Source organism: Bos grunniens, chromosome 21 (assembly GCF_055505025.1).
Source record: "Bos grunniens cultivar Pamir isolate PY7600 chromosome 21, Bosgru_T2T1.0, whole genome shotgun sequence".
In the NCBI taxonomy this organism is placed as follows: Eukaryota; Metazoa; Chordata; class Mammalia; order Artiodactyla; family Bovidae; genus Bos; species Bos grunniens.
Window position 1 is genome coordinate 16,728,091 of NC_141185.1, and position 22,569 is coordinate 16,750,659.

The window sequence follows — 22,569 nt, forward strand, 5'->3', positions numbered from 1 at the left end:
CAAAGCAAATATCCCTCCAGGGATTATTTCAGCTGTTTCTAAAAGGAAGATTATTTCACAATTAAAATAATACTTGTTTAATTGCTTTTTCACATGTTTTTCTAGTATAAATTTTGGCAGAAAAACATAGCATCAGCATTAATTATTTTCATGGTATGCACTAAATTTATTCAGAGCACACTTTAGGAAATTCTGGCCTTAAGTCATAGAAATAATCTATTTTAAATAACAGACATATTCACATTAAGAAAACTCAGAACTTATCTCAAGATTTCTTTAAATCACACCCTCTCTTAGATTAAAAACATTTAATTAAAATTTTAAATATAACTCAGAACCAAGCTTGTGGTATCCTACATAGGACTACAAATTTTCATTTCCAAATTCCAAATGGTTAAATAGTAACACCCTGTATACTTCCTGGAAATTTTTTCTAAAAACTATTATGTGCACTGTTAATCTGAGTCTTTTTAGTATCTGTTTCATTGTTTTGTCATTGTCCCTGTCTGTCACAAAGTCTCCTTTTACTTTTTCTATAGATGTTACTCCATTTCCTGAGTGAAATTAATCCTCCTTTCTTGCACTTAATTCTGAATTATTTCATTTTTAAACATAATGCCTATATGAAAATATACAAGCTCATAGTAAAATTTTTAAACATCATGAATATTTATGTTTTATCTAGTACAAGTTCTCTCTCATAAGTAACTGTTAATGCAATTTGTATTCTTGCAGAGTTTTTGAATGCATATAAATAAGAGTTTGAAAAAATATCTCATTGTAGGTTTGATGTACACTTCAATGAGGAGCCTGGTAGACTGTAGTCCGTGGGGTCGCGAAGAGTTGGACACGACTGAGCGACTTCATTTTCACTTTTCACTTTCATGCATTGGAGAAGGAAATGGCAACCCACTCCAGTGTTCTTGCCTGGAGAATCCCAGGGACAGGGGGAGCCTGGTCGGCTGCCGTCTATGGGGTCGCACAGAGTCGGACATGACTGAAGTGACTTAGGAGTAGCAGTACATCATGATTAAGGGTGGAACACCTTTTCATTTACCTCTGGCCATCTGTTTGTCTTAGAAAAATGTTCAAATCCTCTGCCCATTATTTAATTGAATTGTCTTATTTTTAATACTGGATTGTATGAATTCTTTGTAAATTTTGGATAATAAACCATTTAAAAACATTTTCCCCATTCAGTAGGTTTCCCTTTTCTTTTGATGATGACCCTCTATGTTGGGCAAAAGCTTTTTAGTTTGATTAGATCATTTTTGATTGCCTTACTATTTTTGTTGCCCTTGCCTGAGGAAGGAAACAGACCCAAAAAAGTATATTTGTTAGACTGTTGTCCAAGAGGGTACTGCCTATGTATTCTTTTAGTGATTCTATGGTTTTAGGTTTTAAAATCAATATTTTTAATCTATTTTAAGATTATTTTATGTATGGTGTGAAAAAAATGTTCTAGTTTCATTCTTTTACTTCTAGCTGTTTAGATTCTCAGCACCACTTTTTGAAGAGACTGTCATTTTTGCCTTCTATATCCTTGCTTTCTTTGTTACAGATTAATTGAAAATATGTGCATGGATTTATTTCTTGGCTCTCTTCCATTCTATTGATCTATGTATCTGTTTTTGTGGCAGTTTCACATTGTTTTGATTATTATAGCTTTGTATTATAGTCTGAAGTCAGGAAGCATTGTATCTCCACCTTTATTCTTTTTAAATATTTCTTTGATTATTCAGAGCATTTTACCATTGCATAAAAATTCTAGGATTATTCTAGTTCTGTGAAAAATGTCATTGTATTTTGATAGAGTTTGCATTAAATCTGTAGTTTGGTTTGGGTTGTATGGACATTTTAATAATATTAATATTCAAATCCATGAACGTGGTTTATCTTTCCATTTACTAGAATGTTTAACTTCCTTTATCAGTGTCTTACAGTTTTCAGATTACAGCTCTTTTACCTGTTAGATTTATTCCTAGGTATTTTACTATTTGTGATGCAATTGTAAATAACATTTTAAAAATTTCTCCTTCTGATGGTTCATTATTCATATATAGAAATGCAACAGATTTTGTATATTAATTTTGTATCCTATAATTTTACTGAATTCACTTATTATAATAGATTTTTTTAGGGTTTTCAGTATTTTCTATATTTAGTACCATGCCATTTGTACCTAATGACAATTTTACTTTTTCCCTTCCAATTTATATGTCTTTTTTTTTTGAATTGTCTGATTATTGTGGCTAGAACTTATAATACCATGCTAAATATAAGTGGCAAGAGTAGGCATCCTTGTATTGTTTCTGATCTTAGAGGGAAAGCGTTCAGTTTTTCATCACTGACTATGATGTTACCCTTGGGTTTGTCATAAATGGCCTTTATTATATTGAGGTGTGCTTTCCTCTATAGAAAATTTCTTGAGAATTTTTATCACAAATGGATGTTTAGTTTTGTCAAATGCTTTTGCTTCATCTATTGAGATTATGTGGTTTTTGTTCTATGTTTTGTTAATGTGGTGTAAAATGTTGCTTGACTTGCAAATGTTGAACCTTCTTTGCATCTCTAGAATAAATCCCTCTTGCATAAGGTATGATCCTTTTAACATATTATAGCACTTGATTTACTAATATTTTGTTAAGGATTTTTGCATGTATGTTCATCACTGATATTGGCATATATTTTCTTTCTTAGTATCTTTGTTTGATTTTGGTAATGATGGAGTGAGTTGTAAGTGTTCCCTTACCTTTAATTTTTTGGAGTAAGTTGAGAATGATGGGTTTTCACTCTTTTATATATTTGGTAGAATTCCTCTGTGCAGCAATCTGGTCCTGTGATTTTACTGTTGGGAGTTTTTTTAACTACTGATTCAGTTTCATTCCTATTGGCAGTCTGTTCAGATTTTTTTTTCTTCCTGAATCAGTCTTGGAAATTATATGTTTCTAGGAATTTACTGATTCTAGATTGTCCAATTTGTTGGTATATAATTGTTAATAGTGTTATCTTATGATTATTTGTATTTCTTTGAAATTGGTTATAATTTCTCTTTTCCCATTTCTAAATTTATTTATTTAAATTTTATTTTTCCCTTGGTAAGTCACACTATGGTTTATCAACTTAAAAAAATTTTTTTTTTAGGAATAACAGCTCTTAGTGTCACTGATTTTTTTAAACTATTTCTTTGGTCTCTTTTATTTCTGCTTTGATCTTTATTATTTTATTTCTTCTGTTAAGTTTGGGCTTTGTTCTTTTTCTAATTCCTTTAGGTAGAAAGTTGGGTTATTTCAGATTTTCTTTCTTGAGGTAGGCCTGTATCACTATAACTTCACTCTTTAGAACTCTTTTTTACTGTGTTCATAGATTTTGGATAGGTATGCTTCTATTTTCATTTGTCCCCGTTTTTCTTTTAATTTCCTCTTTGATTTCATTGTTAACTCATTAGTTTTTAGAGACATGTTTTTTAGTCATCATGTATTGGTGTATTTTGCAGTTTTCTTCCTTTAATTGATCTCTAGTTTCATATCATTCATATCAGAATATGCTTGATATGAATTCAGTTTTCTTAAACTTGTTGAGATGTGTTTTGTGGCCTAGCATATGATCTATTCTGGAGAATGTTCTATGTATACTTGAAAAGAATGTGTATTCTCCTGCTTTTGGATGGAATGTTTTATATATATGTATATGTGTGTGTGCGTGTGTGTGTGTGTATATATATATATATATATATATATTCATCTGTGCTAATGTGTCATTTAAGGCCACTGGTTCCTTATTGATTTTCTGTCTTGATGATCTATACATTGATATAAGTGGGGTATTAGTCCCTTACTATTATTTCATTGTTGTCTATTTCTCCCATAATATCTATTAATAGTTGCTTTATATATTTAGGTACTCCTTTATTAGGTCTATATATGTTTACAAATGTTACATCCTTTCTTTGGATCACTTTATCATTATATAATACTCTTTATCTTTTGTTGTAGACTTTGTTTTAAAGTCTGTTTTGTCTGATATAAGTATTTTTACCCCAGCTTTATTTTTATTTGCACTTGTATGCAATACCCTTTTTTATACTCTCATTTTTAGTCTCTGTGTTTTTTAACTCTGATTCTCTCTCTCATAGGCAGCATATAGATAGCTATGTCTTTTGACTGGAGCACTCAGTTCATTTACATTTTTATTGGGCTACAGTAGTTTTACAATGTTGTGTTAGTTTCTGTTGTGCAATGAAGTGAAACAGCTACACACACACATACACACACACACACACACCCCCTCTTCCTTGTGTAACTTCCTCCCATTCCCCTCTGCACCCAGTCCCATCCCTCTAGGTCATCACAGAGCACTGATCTGAACTTCCAAGTTCCCACTGGGTGTCCATTTTACACACGGCAGTGCACATACATCAGTCCTAATCTCCCAGTTCATCCCCTCACCCTGTGCCCGCATGTCCTCTATGTCTACATCTCTATTTCTGCCCTGCAAATAGCTACATCTGTCAGATTCTAATTTCCACATATATACATTAATGTGTGATATTTGTTTTTATATTTCTGACATTTCAATTTGTAATTGATAATTGATACACACTTACTGCAATTTTGTTCCTTATTTTCTGGTTGTTTTTGTAATTCTTCTCTTTTTTTCTAGTCTCTTACTTTCCAGTTTGATTTTCTTTTGTGTTATTTTTGGGTCCTTTCTCCTTGTTTTTTAGGGGAATCTATTGCAGAATTTAGTTTGTGATTCATATGCATCATGAGCTTTATATGCATTAACATATATATCTATAGCTAATATGTATATATCTATATGGTTGTTTTAAATTGATAGCTGTCTAAGTTGAAACACAGTCTAATAGGTCTACATTTTATGCTTCCCTCTAAAATTTTAGGTTTTCAATGTCATATTTTACACCTTTATATATGTGTTTCAACTGTTTATTGTAGATGATTTTATGGTTTTTGTCTTTTACCCTGTGTATTAGCTTTTTTAAGTTTTGATCTACTGACTTTACTATCAGTTCAGTTCAGTTCAGTTGCCAGTCTTGTCTGACTCTTTGCAACGCCAAGAATAGCAGCACGCCAGGCCTCCCTGTATATCACCAACTCCTGGAGTTCACTCAAACTTATGTCCATCGAGTCAGTGATGCCATCCAGCCATCTCATCCTCTGTTGCCCCCTTCTCCTCCTGCCCCCAATCCCTCCCAGAATCAGAGTCATTTCCAATGAGTCAACTCTTTGCATCAGGTGGCCAAAGTATTGGAGTTTCAGCTTTAGCATCAGTCCTTCCAAAGAACACAGGACTGATCTCCTTTAGAATGGACTGGTTGGATCACCTTGCAGTCCAAGGGACTCTCAAGAGTCTTATCCAACACCACAGTTCAAAAGCATCAATTCTTCAGCACTCAGCTTTCTTCACAGTCCAACTCTCACATCCATACATGACCACTGGAAAAACCATAGCCTTGACTAGATGGACGTTTGTTGGGACAGTAATGTCTCTGCTTTTGAATATGCCATCTAGGTTGGTCATAACTTTCCTTCCAAGGAATAAGCATCTTTTAATTTCATGGCTGCAATCACCATCTGCAGTGATTATGGAGCCCCAAAAAATAAAGTCTGAGAGTGTTTCCACTGTTTCCCCATCTATTTCCCATGAAGTGATGGGACCGGATGCCATGATATTCGTTTTCTGAATGTTGAGCTTTAAGCCAACTTTTTCACTCTCCACTTTCACTTTCATCAAGAGGAGTTTTGGTTCCTCTTCACTTTCTGCCTTAAGGGTGGTGTCATCTGCATATCTGAGGTTTTTGATATTTCTCCCAGCAATCTTGATTCCAGCTTGTGCTTCTTCCAGCCCAGCATTTTTCATGATGTACTCTGCATATAAGTTAAATAAGCAGGGTGACAGTATACAGCCTTGACGTACTCCTTTTCCTATTTGGAACCAGTCTGTTGTTCTATGTCCAGTTCTAACTGTTGCTTCCTGACCTGCATACAAATTTCTCAAGAGGCAGATCAGGTGGTCTGGTATTCCCATCTCTTTCAGAATTTCCCACAGTTTATATGATCCACACAGTCAAAGGCTTTGGCATAGTCAATAAAGCAGAAATAGATGCTTTTCTGGAACTCTCTTGCTTTTTCCATGATCCAGCAAATGTTGGCAATTTGATCTCTGGTTCCTCTGCCTTTTCTAAAACTAGCTTGAACATCAGGAAGTTCACGGTTCACGTATAGCTGAAGCCTGGCTTGGAGAATTTTGAGCATGACTTTACTTGCATGTGAGATGAGTGCAATTGTCCGGTAGTTTGAGCATTCTTTGGCATTGCCTTTCTTTGGGATTGGAATGAAAACGGACTGTTTTCAGTCCTGTGGCCACTGCTGAGTTTTCCAAATTTGCTGGCATATTGAGTGCAACACTTTCACAGCATCATCTTTCAAGATTTGAAATAGCTCCACTGGAATTCCATCACCTCCACTAGCTTTGTTCTTAGTGATGCTTTCTAAGGCCCACTTGATTTCACATTCCACCATGTCTGGCTCTAGGTGAGTGATCCATCGTGATTATCTTGGTTGTGAAGATCTTTTTTGTACAGTTCTATTGTGTATTCTTGCCACCTCTTAATATTTTCTGCTTCTGTTAGGTCCATACCATTTCTGTCCTTCATCAAGCCCATCTTTGTATGAAATGTTCCCTTGGTATATCTAATTTTCTTGAAGGTATCTCTAATTTTCTCTAGTCTTTCTCATTCTGTTATTTTCCTATGTTTCTCCACTGGAGAGGGGAATGGCAAACCACTTCAGTATTCTTGCCTTGAGAACCCCATGAACAGTATGAAAAGGCAAAATGATAGGATACTGAAAGGGGAACTCCCCAGGTCAGTAAGTGCCCTATATGATACTGGAGATCAGTGGAGAAATAACTCCAGAGAGAATGAAGGCATGGAGCCAAAGCAAAAACAATACCCAGTTGTGGATGTGACTGGTGATACAAGCAAGGTCCGATGCCGTAAAGAGCAATATTGCATAGGAACCTGGAATGCCAGGTCCATGAATCAAGGCAAATTGGAAGTGATCAAACAGGAGATGGCAAGAGTGAATGTCAACATTCTAGGAATCAGCGAACTGAAATGGACTGGAATGGGTGAATTTAACTCAGATGACCATTATATCTACTTACTGTGGGCAGTAATCCCTTAGAAGAAATGAAGTAGCCATCATGGTCAACAAAAGATTCCGAAATGCAGTACTTGGATGTAATCTCAAAAATGACAGAATGATCTCTGTTCGTTTCCAAGGCAAACCATTCAATATCACAGTAATCCAAGCCTGTGCCCCAACCAGTAACACTGAAGAAGCTGAAGTTGAGTGGTTCTATGAAGACCTACAAGACCTTTTAGAACTAACACCCAAAAAAGATGTGCTTTTCATTATAGGGGACTGGAATGCAAAAGTAGGAAGTCAAGAAACACCTTGACTTAACAGGCAAATTATGCCTTGGTGTATGGAATAAAGCAGGACAAAGGCTAATAGAGTTTTGCCAAGAGAATGCACTGGTCATAGCAAACACCCTCCTCCAACAACACAAGAGAAGACTCTACACATGGACATCACCAGATGGTCAACACTGTAATCAGATTGTTTATTGCCGGGGACCAGCCCCGGCTGATCCAGGGAATTCGAAGCGGGGACGGCGTCGGCGAGGATCAGGAAACAATTGCTTAATTAAACGTTTATTGAGGATATAAAGAGTAATAGAATGAGGATAGCTCAGTGAAGAAATTCAGCGAAGAAAAGAGGCTGAATAAAATTCCAAAGCAGGGAATTTACGTCACCTACGAAGGCCGCAGGCGTCCTCCCGTTCTCCCGAAGGAGAGGAGACACTAAGGCCTCCCCGGTCAGATCTTAGAAGCCCAGGCAAAATTAGTAGGCTTGACGAGCTTCCCTGCCTCAGAGGAAAAGTTCAGCTAGAAGGTGAAAGAAAGAACGACATGGGGACACCAAATTCCGGTGAACAAAAGGAGATACTTTATTTTCCAAAGCAGTTTTATACCTTAAGTTGTGCATAGAGGATAATGGGGGAAGGGGTAGAGGCATGCAAAGACAGCAGTTCCTGATCCTTATCGAAGTCAGGCTTTCAAACTTATCATATGCAAAAGTTTAGGTGATTTACATCATCTTCTGGCCAGGAAGCCTGTTAACATTTTAAGAAACTTATTTTTCTCTAAAGGTGATTATTCTAAAGTCAGGCGCCAGCCTCCAAAAAGCATTGGAGAAAGTTGCATTCCTATAGGGCAAAGGTGAGGTGGGCTCAAACAAGAAAAGAATTAACTCAAGGGTCCAAGATTACAAACATTGAGGCAACTGCTTACATTTCTATACACCCATTATATCAATCAATACACCGCCAAGGACACAGTAGGTAAGGGATATGGAGACTTAGCAGCAAACATTGGCCCAACAAGTGAAAAACCCTTCACCAATACAATTTCTAATCAATCTTTTAACTACTCAAAGGAATCTGTGTTTAGACAGTTTAGAACATCTCCTGCCTCTCACAGTTGGGAGGCTCTGAACAATCACATGTTGCTGGAAAAAACCTATTCAGGCAGGCTAGAGGACTTCCAAAGGAGTTTGTAGGTTGAAACACTGTCACACCCAAGAATTATTAACTGGAGCTGTAAGCTAACTCTTTTTTCAGAGAGAGGTAGTGGGGGACAGCCCCCCGTAAAGTCAGAGGTGTAGGTGACAGCACAAAGCAGAAAGTAGGCAGACTCTGGTTTTGGGGGTAGATTGCTCGAGAATTTCCAGGGAGACTCCTGAGGCTTGATCCCGCCTTTGCGTATGCCAAGCCTCCTTCCTCATGACCTTTGCCAGGGGCGGAGCTCGCTCCCCACAGTTTATATTCTTTTCAGCCAAAGATGGAGAAGCTCTATACAGCCAGCAAAAACAAGACCAGGAGCTGACTATGGCTCAGATCAAGAACTGCTTATTGCCAAACTCAGACTGAAATTAAAGAAAGTAGGGAAAACCACTAGACCATTCAGGTATGACCTAAATCAAATCCCTTATGACTATACAGTGGAAGTGAAAAATAGATTTAAGGGACTAGATCTGATAGAGTGCCTGATGAACTATGGACGGAGGTTCATGACATTGTACAGGAGACAGGTACCAAGACCATCCCCATGGGAAAGAAATGCAAAAAAGCAAAATGGCTGTCTGGGGAGGCCTTACAAATAGCTGTGAAAAGAAGGGAAGTGAAAAGGAAAGATATAAGCATCTGAATGCAGAGTCCCAAAGAATAGCAAGGAGAGATAAGAAAGCCTTCCTCAGAGATCAATGCAAAGAAATAGAGGAAAACAAAAAAATCGGAAAGACTTTACTATATAATTACCGTTTTTTCTTCATTTATTTTCCTTCTTTCTGTTTATGGTTCTTTCTTTTTTGCTTAAAGAACATACTTTAATATTCATTGTAAGACTGTTTCAGTGATGATGAACTCTTAGTTTTTGCTTGTCTGAGAATTCTACCTCAATGGGTAGAGTATCCTTAGTTGTATGATTTTTTCTTTCAGCTCTTTTAAAATATCATAGCTTGTTATTTGGTCCTGCAAAGTTTCTGCTGAAAAAAATCAGCTAATAGTCTTATGGGCATTCACTTTTCTGTGATTTTTTATTTTCTTGCTGCCTTTAAAATTATCTTTAATGTTTGCCATTGTAATTATGTGTCTTGGTGTGGGTCTCTTTTGGTTCATCCTGTTTGGGACTCTGATTTCTGGCCCTGGATACCTATTTCCTTTCTCAGGTTAAGGAAGTTTTCAGTCATGATTTTATCTAATGCATTTTCTTTTCTTTTTTTTTTTTGCATTTCTATATATGTATAGATTTATTTTGATATTCTTTGTTCTGTTCTATTTAGTCAATGTGTCTTGATTTACAAAGCTTCATAAAAAGTCTTAATTTCTGGTAAAGCAAGCTTTTTTCTCTCAGAATTGTCATTTTTGGTCATACTCTTCCATATACATTTTAAAAATCAGACATTATATGTTTCAAGAAAACCACTAGCAACACTTTTATTGTCAACACACTGAATATATAAATTATTGTGGTGGGAATTAACAATAGTATTTTATTATCAAAGCTATGCAATTAAATTGGTTCTTAACAGCCCTGAAGTGGGTGAATGTTGGTGAAATAATAGACAATCTTTAAAATTTATTAAGACTTGCTTTTATGGACTGGTCTTTCCTCATTGTAGGAAATGAGTTCTATAACTATTCATTAGATACAGCTCATTCCTATGCTATTTAAATTTTCTATATTTTGCTAATATTTTTCTTTTTTTTTAATTTTATTTTATTTTTAAACTTTACATAATTGTTATCTAATAGATTTTCTGTCTCTTTCCTCTCTCTTCTCCTTCTAGGACACCTATAATGCAAATGTTAGTATGTTCAGTGTTGTCTCGGAGGGCTCTCAAACTAGCCTCATAAAATTGTTTCTCTTATTGTTGTTGTAATCCTGTGATTTTCACTGTTCTCTCCTCCAGGTTGTATATGTGTTCTTTTGTATCACCTTATATGCTGTTAATTATAGTGTGTTTTTTATTTCCATTACTGTATTTTGCAGCCCAAATTGGTTTCTTTTTATATTTTCTGATTATTTGTTCTCTCTGTGTTCCTTTGTTCTCCCAATGAGCATGAATATTTATATATATATTTCATTGAACTCATTATTAAGTCTGTGTCTTTTGATTGGAGCATTTAATCCATTTATATTTAAAGTAATTATGAATATATATGTTCCTATTGCCATTTTCTTAATTGTTTGGGGTGGATTTTGTAGATTTTTTTCTTCTCTTGTATTTTTTGACTACATAAGACCCTTTAACATTTGTTGTAAAGCTGGTTTGCTGGTACTGAATTCTCTTAACTTTTGCTTATCTGAAATGCTTTTTATTTCTCCATCAATTTTGAATGAGATCCTTGCTGGGTACAGTAATCTTGGTTGTATATTTTTCCCTTTCAGTACTTTAAATATGTCCTGCCATTCCCTTCTGGCCTGTAGAGTTTCTGCTGAAAGATCAGCTGTTACACACATGGGGTTTTCCTTATATGTTACTTGGTGCTTCTCCCTTGTTGCTTTTAATATTCTTTCTTTGTGTTTAATCTCTGTTAGTTTGATTAGTATGTGTCTTGGCCTGTTTCTCCATAGGTTTATCCTGTATGGGACTCTTTGTGCCTCTTGGACTTGATTGACTATTTCCTTCTCCATGTTGGGGAAATTTTCAAGTTGAATCTCTTGAAAAAATTTCTTATACACATTATTTTTCTCTTCTTCTGGGATCCCTATAATTCAGATGTCGATGTGTTTCATATTGTCCCAGAGGTCTCTGAGACTATCTTCAGTTCTTTTCGTTCTTTTTACTTTATTCTGCTCCTCAGGAGTTATTTCCACCATTTTATCTTCTAGCTCACTGATCCGTCCTTCTGCTTCAGATAGTCTGCTATTGTTACCTTCTAGAGTATTTTCAATTTCAGTAATTGTGCTGTTTGTCTCTGTATGCTTATTCTTTAATTCTTTTAAGTCTTTGCTAATTGATTTTTGCATTTTCTCCATTTTGTTTTCAAGGTTTATTATTATTATTATCATCTTTACCATCATTATTCTGAATTCTTTTTCCAGTAGTTTCCCTATTTCCTCTTCATTTATTTGGACTTCTTTGTTTCTAGTTTATTCCTTCATTTGTGTAGTATTTTTCTGCTTTTTCATTATTATTATTATTTTTAACTTACTGTGTTTGAGGTCTCCTTTTCCCAGCCTTTGAGGTTGAAGTCTTTCTTCCTTTTGGTTTCTGCTCTCCTAAGGTTGGTCCAGTAGTGTTTGTAAGCTTCCTATAGGGTGAGATTTGTGCTGAGTTTTTGTTTGTTTGTTTGTTTTTCCTCTGATGGTCAAGACAGTGAGGTGGTAGTCCTGTCTGCTGATGACTGGGTTTGTATTTCTGTTTTGTTATTTAGATGAGGCATCCTGTACAGGGTGCGATGGTGGTTGGGTGATGCCTGGTCTTGTATTCAAGTGGTTTCCTTAGTGTGAGTTCTCACTATTTGAGACTCCTTAGAGTTAGTTCTCTGGTAGTCTAGGGTCTCAGAGTCGGTGCTCCCCCTCCCTAGGCTCAAGGCTTGATCTCTGGTCAGGAATGAAGATTCCACAAGTGGTTTATTATGGCATTGCTGCTGCTGCTGCTGCTAAGTCGCTTCAGTCATGTTCGACTCTGTGCTACCCCATAGACGGCAGCCCACCAGGCTCCCCCATCCCTGGGGTTCTCCAGGCAAGAACGCTGGAGTGGGTTGCCATTTCCTTCTCCAAATGGCATTAAGTTCAGATTAAAACAAATACCCAAAAATGAGAAACCAAAGATGGACCCCAGACAAATGACAGTTATAAAATGAGGCAAATAATAATTAAAATAATGGAATATACACGTAAACATATACACCCATAAGCAAAATCAAAACAGTTCAACAAAAATAAAGTACAATAGATTGACCCAGTGAACAAAGGAAACCAAAAATTCTATCTGCCAGAAAAAAACTAAGTAAAGCACAAACTGAAAACGAAACTAAAGCAAGGTGCCAACAGGGGAATAAAGCAATGAAAATAGAACTAACAAATATGTTGAGAGGAAAGGAAAGAAAGAAAGGAAGGATAGATATGCAAAGTTAAACAGAGGTAGATAAAGATTTATATACATTAAAGGTTAACTGCAAGGGGAAAAGAACAGTAGGAAAAGCAAACAAAGGAATAAATATAGAAAAAATAATAATAGGTTTAAAAATTAAATTTAAAAAGAGAGAGAGAAAAAAAGAAAATTCCCCGGAACTGCAAAACCCTAACCCTAACCCTAACCCAAACCCAACACAGAGGCAGTGGTTTATAACAACAATAAAAAATGTGACTTAATGATTAAAAAAAGAGAAAAAAAAGAAGCTCAAAAGCTTAATTAGATTTCATAGTGTCAATAAAATCGACAACTACAAGTTGAGGACAGAGGGGAAAAAAATCCAAAAGAATCTACAGAAGGAGACAAAACATAAGAATAATACATGTTTTTCTTGAGTCACTGCTGTCAGAATCCTTTCCCTTGCTGGGAGTGACAGTCTGCCTCGCCTCCCTAGGATGCCCTTCAGCACTGTGCTTATCTCTGGACCTGCTGTGAGGACAGCTCGGATTCTAATCTGTCCTACTCCTTTGTGTTCTTGCTTCCAATGTCTGCAGCTATTAGAACTAGTATGTTTTCTTTGTAGGAGCTCTCAATGTCCTTTTATATATTTCATAGAGACAGAGTCTGCCTAGTTGATCATGTGGATTTAATCTTCAGCTTGTACAGCTGGTAGGAAGGTTTTGGGTCTTCTTCCTTAGGCACACTGCCCCCGGGCTTCAATTTTAGTTTTATTTCCACCTCTGCTTGTGGGTCAACCACTGGGGTTTGCTCCTGGGGCTGCCCTGGAGGATTTGGGTTTGTCCCTGTGAAGGCCAGGTGTGGAGGTAGTACAGCTGCTTGGGTCACAGGGGTTCTGGCAGCACTAGGTACTCAGGGGAGTTGGCGGCTAGGGCAGCAGGAAATGTAGTGCTCTAGAAGGATATGGCAACCAGTACTGGCCAATACACTCCTGTATTCTTGCCTGGAGAAGCCCTTCCCTGACAGAGAAGCCCAGCAGGCCATAGTCTGCAGGGTCACAAAGAGTTGGACACTACCAAAGCAACCCTGTGTGCATAGACATGAGACTTTTTCTGCCTCTGGAAGCTCTGCCCCAGTGAGAATTGAGAGTGAAGGTGGCACAGCTACTTGGCTTGTGGGGACTCTGGTGGCTCCAAGTGTGCAGGGACACGGACTGCCTCTGCCACAGTAGTTATGGCCCTATCGGAGTCTATTTTCAAACCTCTTGTAGCTGGTGATCAGAAGTCCTCTTTGCCCAGTCTTTCTCCATAGCTCTGCCAGTTCAGGCACTTAGAGGGCTTCCTTGCCTCAGGTCCTTCTCTGTTGTTCAGCTTGTCAGGCACTTATAGGGGCACCCTGTGTGGGGTTTTACTCTGTAGCTCGGTTCTTCAGGCAGTTTGATGGGCCAGCCTCTTTGTTGTTCAGCTGCTGATGCTGGAGTGTTGGGGAGAAAGGCTATGGTGATGGCTCCACTCCTTATGCCTGACTCAGCAGTATCGCCTTCCTTTCGTGGCTGCCCAGCTTTCCTCCACAAGCATTTCCCACCACAATCTGCTCCATCCCATCCCTTTAATCCATCTCTCCGCAGTCAACAGCCGCACTCGCCCTGGGATTGCTCCACAATCCCTTAACTCCAGCTTCCAGCTGCTGCGCCTTCCCTGTCTGGGGTGTGTATGGCTTCCCAGAGGATCTGCCTCCCTGTCTGGGGTGTGTACGACTGCAGCAAGGACTCTGATTCTCATTCCATTTAGGCTACCACAGATCAGCTGTTTCACTCTCAGCCTTAAATGTTTCTCCTCTGACTCAGACAATTGCCCCGATGTGGGGATCAGACCCCTGCTTCAGTTCCCCCACCCACGAAGGGCAGGTCCAGTCCTATTAACACTCCTGTTTTTTCCCCTAGTTCCTTCATCCTACCAAGTTTTGCATGGGTCTATAAATTCTTTTCCCTGGTCAGGTACTCCTGCCCTCTCCCAGCAGGTGTTCTGCATGCACTTCTGCATCTGAGGGTGTATTCCTGATGTATCCATGGAGAGAGATGTACTCCACATCCACCTACTCCCCTGCCATCTTTTTCTCTCTATGTGCAACTTTTATGTCATGTTTTAAACAACACCATCAGCTATCTAAGGGGTAAACACAGAGCACAGCATTTGTAATTGGATTGCTTAGGTATCTAGAATGCTTCAAAAGCTAGAAAATTTATCTGGAAAATTTTCAGTTTCTTTCTTTCTTTTTTTTTAGTTTTTCTGTAAAGTATTAAGGTTAGGTGACTTGATGAATATCTCAAATTTTGAAGATGAGTATTCTTAATTTAGCAGGTTTTCAGACTTTGATTGAGTTTATAAAGAATAGATAAATGAAGTTTTTTTAAACCTTATTGTGGTCATCATAGTTATAGTATTATGGCAATAAAACAGGATGAAATAAATGCACTTGAACACTTTAAGATGAAGATTTTGTCAATGAATAGAACATAAAATTCAGTAAATATATATCCTGTTTTATTTTGAAGGAAATTTGTACATAGGTATTCAGTATGCTAGAAAAATTATTTAGAATAGATTGCCTATGTATTCCAAATAATTGTTTCCAATTAATCTTTAGCATTTAAGCATAAGATCTATATTTTTGTTAAAAGTATATACAAATAGAGTTTGAATGCATAAATAAACAGATATCATATTTAGAACAAATTAAATTAATTTTCCAGATAAAATGATGGCAGTATTCCCGTCTTGACATCAGACCTGTTGGCTTTAATGCACAGGACCTAATTTTTATCTGCTGAGCTAAAAATTGCTGTTGGCAGGCAAAAAGAAGCTGGTTTCTTTTCAAAGATACAACTAAATGCTAATTACAAAAATGAACTTAAAGTTACCAGAGGGAACATTTTTTACAAGCCTTATGAAAAGTACTGCTAGACAATACTCAATTAAGACACCAAGAAAGTTCATTTATTCCTGCATTCTATTAGTGGCATATTACTTATAGAGGACATAAAAGGAGGAAGTTAAACTTTTGATTTTCTGCATTTTTATTTTTGCCTTTTTAAAATGGCCAATCCTGTCTTTCTGTATTTTTTGGTGTTTTCAGTATGCTTCACCTAGCTTTGAATATGAAGCATATAATGCTTCTCCTATAAGGAGAAAATAGAGGAAGAATGTTTAGGCTGATAGTTAAAGGGGATAATGCTATTAATAAAGAAACAGATATTTGTTTTGCTTTCAGTGGCATAAACATTATAGACAGAATGAAACAGAAACTCAAACATAAATAGATTTTTAGTCATATTTTATTTCTACTGTATTTCATTGAATGGTGATTTGTGTTATTAGAAATGTTTGTGAAGATAAATTAATTAAAAAATGTTTGTGAAGAATGTGAAGAATGGACTGGCTAAGAAGAGTATAGTCTTAAGAGTCTCATGTTCATTTATTCACTCATTTAATTTGATACACAGTCCTTTATTACCATTGATAACCATTAATCTTGCATTTAAATCACCAAGTTCTAATTCTCTCTGTTCCCCATCCTATCTTTTCCCCAACTTGTTACTAAAATTATAGACATATGCAAACAAAAATTAGCTAGTCCAATTTCATGTACTCATTTATTGATGTTGTTTGGAGTTTTCAGGATTTCAGTAAATGAAGTAAAAACCCTTGATAAAAAAAGGTTTTTGGAGATTAATTTTTGCCTTATTTCCCAAGGAGTATATGATGAAAAAAATACAAAAAAGATACAAATAAAATTGAACTGATGAACCAATTGCTGGGATTTTAAAAAACATGTATTTCTATACAATTCAACCACAGCCTTTGAATTTTAAACATGAATCTTTCTCAGCCTGTTGCAATGGAAATGGAGAGTGGAGTCGTGGTACTTTCTTTTTCTCAGGAGGAGATCAGTTGGTAGTAACAACTCATGCAGTTTTCGGTGATTTACTTAGGACAAAATCTATTGAAGAAACTTATTAATGTCATAATCACTTAGAAAAATTTTGGAGAAAATAAATTAGATTGAATAGCATAGTGGTAATTTTATCAGAATCCAGTCAAGAACAAAAGATCCCTCAGGGATTATGAATTTGGGAACATCCTACCTTTGGCTTTCAACTTTAAATGTTAAAACACAAATGGAAACAAGTCTGAAATAAATGTTCACAGAATATAAATGTGCTTATTTTAGATAAAACAGAAGAAATAAGAAAGTTTACAGCATATTAGCATCTCAAAGATGAAAAGTTGTGAGATAAAAAGTTTAGGAGTTGACATTATAGTTATCATTCACTAAGTGATTAAAATGTTAATGAAATTTTATATATTACCACATAAAGTGGCAATATTTTGAAATTGGAGAAAGACAGTATATTTAGTCTTCATACAAATGATAATGCAAGTGCCTGGCTCCCCATTTTCAAAGTTACTTACCTTTCTCCATCAGTAGGACTGAGCAGTCCAGGTTAGAAAGCAATCTCTCCCTACCTGAGGATTCTCTGCAAGGATCAATGAATATACTCTCAATTGTACCCAGAGGAGTGTTTAAAAGTTAAGGAAAGAGAAGTACATCTAAATATGCTTTTAAAGTAGTAGAAACGGGAGTAGTTCATTGTGCACCCAACTTGAGTGAAGCAGGCAGCATCTCTAGAAATCTCTATTCATTCAACTAGTATGTACTAAGTGCCTACAATGTGCCATTCACTTTGACAGGCACTGGATTGTATTGGTTAAGGAAAAATTTTGTTGCTGGTCTCATGCAAATTATAACTATGTCAGAGAAAATATCTGTGAGTTTTCCTGGAGTCTAAGGTTCTTTTAAAATTTTGATTTATTAAAGCATAATGGGTTTAGTTATTGTATAATGAGATGACACTATTTGACACCATGGCTTTTTTTTTTTTTAGTCTATTACCACTGTGGTGCTTGGGCTTCCCTGTGGCTCACTGATAAAGAATCCTCCTGCAATGCAGGAGACATGGGTTTGATCTCTGGGTCAGGAAGGTCCACTGGAGCAGAAAATGGCAATGCACACCAGTATTCTTGCCAGGGAAATCCCATGGACACAGGAGCCTGGCGGGCTGCAGTTCATTGGGGTAAAAAAGAGTAGGATATGACTGAGTGACTGAACAACAGCATACATATATATATATATATAGTGAGAAAAGGAAGCATACATATACATATATTCAGATTTTATCTAATTTAAATGCATAATTCATGCTTTTATCTAGACAGCAACAGTAACTATGATACTTATAATAAACAACATAATCATCTTATCCAAAGGAGCCTAATGTGACTACTTATTATTGCCTTCTTCAACCACAATGTAGCTTATCTGGGTACTTTGCATTGGACATACACAGATTAAAATCTGGAGGTTATAATTGAACCAATCCTTTAAGAAATACTGTGCTTTCTCTAAAGAGAACACAAATCCTTCAGCTTTCCCTTGGTTTTTAATTCTATCGACAGCAGTTTTTCATTTCAGAAAGACTATCTGGCCAAAGTGAAAGTCAGTTGTGACTCAAACATTGACCAGGTCTCCATTTAATTTTGTGTGTTCATTGCATTTTAATCTCCATGATTGTTCATTTTCTCTTTTAAAACTACGTAAAATACTATGACCTCATTTTCTCTGATATATTGAGTTGTTATCAAATGTATAATAGATTACTCTGTCTCATTTTAAAATAAACTTTTTTTTTTTTAGGACTTATCATATTTGTGTTTACTTCTACAACTGCTTGCTGATACCTAATGACCTTTTGGACAATCTCCTGCATTTGATGATTCTGGTCTTTGCTACCCCCAGGTGGATCAATGGTAAAGAATCTACCTGCCAAAGGATGAGACAAGGGTTTGATCCCTGGGTCAGGAAGATCCCAGCCATCTCATCCTCTGTCGTCCCCTTCTCCACCTGCCCCCAATCCCTCCCAACATCAGTATCTTTTCCAATGAGTCAACTCTTTGCACGAGGTGGCCAAAGTATTGGAGTTTCAGCTTTAGCATAGTCCCAGACAATTTCATCATCAAAATGTAAAGTTATAGAATAACTAATACAGAAGTTTTTCCTCTGATCTTATTACATTTTATTAGTCTAACAATCCCAACTATGACTGTTCTTTGACCTCAAGAAGATTTTTAGTCCACAGACCCAATTATTCTCTTCCTATTCATGATTTTTTCCTTAATTCCATCTGTTTCTACCAAACATGCTGTCACGTGTTTTTAATTACATTTTTGTCATTGCTATTAGGATTTGTCTATTTCTCCTTTTGTCATTTTTCTTGGGAAAATGAAACCAAACATAATATTTAAGAAAACTATTTTCTCTCTCTGATAGTATCTAACCAATTAAACCGTGCTGTAGAAAACCACCTAGCAGAGCATGTTGGTAACAACATTTATGAAATCTAAACCATCTATATTCTCAGGGCCCTAAATACAATTTAATATTGAATACATTTTCTTAACTTGATCCCCTTAGTCTGCAATGTTGGGAGAACAGATCCAGAGAAACTAAATAAAATTAGGAGTTCCACATGCCAAATATGTGGTAGAGAGGAACACAGAAAATAAATGGGTGGTATTGCTGGTTAAAGTTATATACATATAAAATTTTGATAGCTCATTCCAGATTAGTTTCCCTAGAGATGAAGCTATTTCTATTCCTCCCAGTGACATGACAGTACTCATTTTCACAACTTTGTCTCTGTTGTGTGTTTGTAACTCATTTCGTATTTCCCAGTCTGATGGGTGTAAATGGGTATTTCATTCCTGTTTTTATTTATATCTTTTTATATTATACTGAGATTAATTGCATATTAACATAATCTGTTCATCTCCCTATTGACATTTTTTATTCCATTTCAGGTTTTCAGTGACTTCTTCTGATAACAATTATCAGCTTATAAAAATGATAAAAGCTTATACTTTATGTTTTATTTGAAAAATTAGTAAAGCAGGAAAACTATCTATAATTACACAGCATGGAAATAAACACTTCATTACACTGAAGTGTTTTTACTTCAGTGTAATTACTTCCCATTTTTATTATTAACAATAAAACAGACATGGAGAACAGACCTATGGACATGAAGGGAGAGGAGGAGGGAGAGGGTGAGATATATGGAGAGAGTAACATGGAAATTTACAATACAATATGTGAAATAGATAGCCAACGGGAATTTTTTGTATGAATCAGGGAACTCAAACAGGGACTCTCTGACAATCTAGAAGGATGGGATGGAGAGGAGATGGGAGGGAGGGGCCATGGGTATACCTATGGCTGATTCCTGTTGATGTATGACAGAAAACCACAAAATTCTGTAAAACAATTAACCTTCAATTTAAAAAATAAATTTAAATAAAAAATTCAAAATTCAAAAAATAAATAATTTTCATGAAAAAAAATTGTTACAATTGATGAACCTACATTGTTATCATAAGTGTCCACAGTCTATATTAGGATTTGCTCTTGGTGTTTTTACATGCTATAGCTTTTCTATAGTGATAAGTATCTACCTTATGATACCATACAGAATAATTTTATTCTAAAAATCCTGTTCTTCACCTATTCATCCCTCCTTTCCATACTTCCATCTTCTCTGTTCATTGGCAATCACTGATCTTTTTATACTCTCCATAGTTTTGCCTTTTCCAGAATGTCATTACAGTAGTTGGAATCATATAGAATGTAGCTTTTTCAGGATGTCCTTTTTCATTTACTAATATGCATTTAAAGTTTCTCCATGTCTTTCCATGGCTTGATGTTTTATTTCTTTTTAATGCTGAATAGTATCCCATTGTCTATATGTCTTTATACTTTCAACCTAGTTCATCTTGGTTGCTTGCAATTGTGTATAAAGCTGCTCTAAAATATCCACGTGCAGATTTTTGTGTGTACATAGTTTTAAAAGCATTTGTGTAAATACAAAGGAACATGATTCTTGGATCAAATGTAAGAGTTTGTTTACTTTAATAAATTGCCAAACTGTCCTCCAAAGTGGCCATACCATTTTACATTCCCAATAGCAATGATGAGAGTTCCTTTGCTCTACATCCTCACCAGCATTTCTTAGTATTAGTGTTAGGCATTTTGGGCATTCTAATAAGGTTTTTATTTTATTCCTTTGGTATCTCATTGTTTTAATTTACAATTCCCTACTGACATTATATGGAGAATATTTTCCTATTATTATTTGTCATTGTTTATCTCTTTAGTGAGGTATCTGTTCAGGCATTTAGGCCACATATTAGTCAGGTTCTTTGTATTTTTATTGACTTTTGAGAGTTCTTTGTACATAGTGGGTGGGTAACAGTCCTTTATTAGATATGTATCATGCAGATATTTTTTGCTGATCTATAGTTTGTTTTCTCACTACCATGACAATGTCTTTACCAGAACAAAATTTTTAAAACATTTTAATGAAGTCTAGCTTATAAATTTATTTATTTCATAGATTGTACCCTTAGTATTCAGCATAATATTCAAGGCCATATAGATTTTCTGTTAGCTTCTAGGAGTTTTATAGTTTTGCACTTTATGTTTGGGTCTATAATCCATTTTAAGTTAATTTATTAAGGGTATAGGTCTGTGTCTAGGTTCATTTTATTTTGAATGAAGATGTCCAGTTGTCACAGCATCATTTATTGAAAAGCTTCTTTTTTTCTCCATTGTATGGCTTCTGTTCCCTTGTCAAAGATTAATTGGACTATTTATGTGGCTCTGTTTCTGGATGCATTTTTTTTCCATTAAAATTTCATTTCTTCTATTGGGTTTGCCTAAGTTTATGGACATTTTATGTCTTTTTCACTTTCCTGAATGTTCAGTTAATTTCTAACATGCTGCAATCCACAGGGCTGCAGAGAGTCATATGGGACTTTGTGACTGAATAACAATATCTTTTTTACTTTCCTGAACGTTCAGCTAATTTATACGTATTCATGTCTTAGATTAAATGCTAGATTGGCTTACATGGTTGGTTCCTATAGTTTTGTGTAGTTTATTTCTTTATAAAATTTGTCTTTTTTTTTTTTTTTACTATTAGCTGAGACTTTTTTCCATCCAGTTTTAGAGAGATATAATTGACATCAGCACAGTATATTTATCACGTACACCATAATGATTTGACCTACATCATGAAATGATTACCACAATAAATTTAAATCAATTATATAGAAAAAATAATAAAAAGAAATAATTTTTTGTTGGGATGAGAACTTATAGGATTTATTATCCTAACTTGAACGTATAACACAACAGTGTTTATTATATTAATCATGTTGCACATTTCATCCCCAGTACTTATGATCTAACGACGTATGTGCATTTTCATCACCTTTACCCACTGTGTCCTGTTTCTAAAGTTCCTTAATCAGGGAATACTATTACATGTATAGGAATATCTCTCAGCTATGAATACATGAACTACTGATTCATACAGCAAGGTCAACGAATCTCAAATGCATTACGCTCAGTTGAAGTCAGACTCAAAATTCTACATATTCTATTAATCTATATAACATTATGGAAAAGGCAAAATCACAGGGACAAGAATCAGAACAGTGTCTGTAAAAAGTTAGGATAATAGAATTGTTGACTGAAAGGGGCACAGGAGAAATTTTGGAAGGTGAAGAATCTGTTCTACCTATTGATTATATGCCTTTGTCAAAACTAGCAGAATTACCCTTGAGTAAATTATATATGAATTATACCTTAAGATATGTGTATATTTATGAGAATTTTATTGTTTTGTCATAATTTTTTCACTCCAATGTTTTTTCTAATTCCTATTCTACATTTTTTCTTCTTGAATATGTAAAACGTAACT

At 35.6% G+C, this 22,569-nt stretch overlaps 1 long non-coding RNA gene across 10 annotated transcripts in view; it reads left to right on the top strand.

Annotated features, from left to right (window-relative positions):
* LOC147349185 (uncharacterized) overlaps positions 1 to 22,569 on the top strand; it is a 242,944-nt gene that overhangs the window by 60,352 nt on the left and 160,023 nt on the right. For all 10 annotated transcript variants that reach the window (XR_015149506.1, XR_015149511.1, XR_015149512.1 and 7 more), the window contains one exon: positions 18,447 to 18,559. This is a non-coding gene — a long non-coding RNA (uncharacterized LOC147349185). The remainder of the gene's footprint in view (positions 1 to 18,446; positions 18,560 to 22,569) is intronic.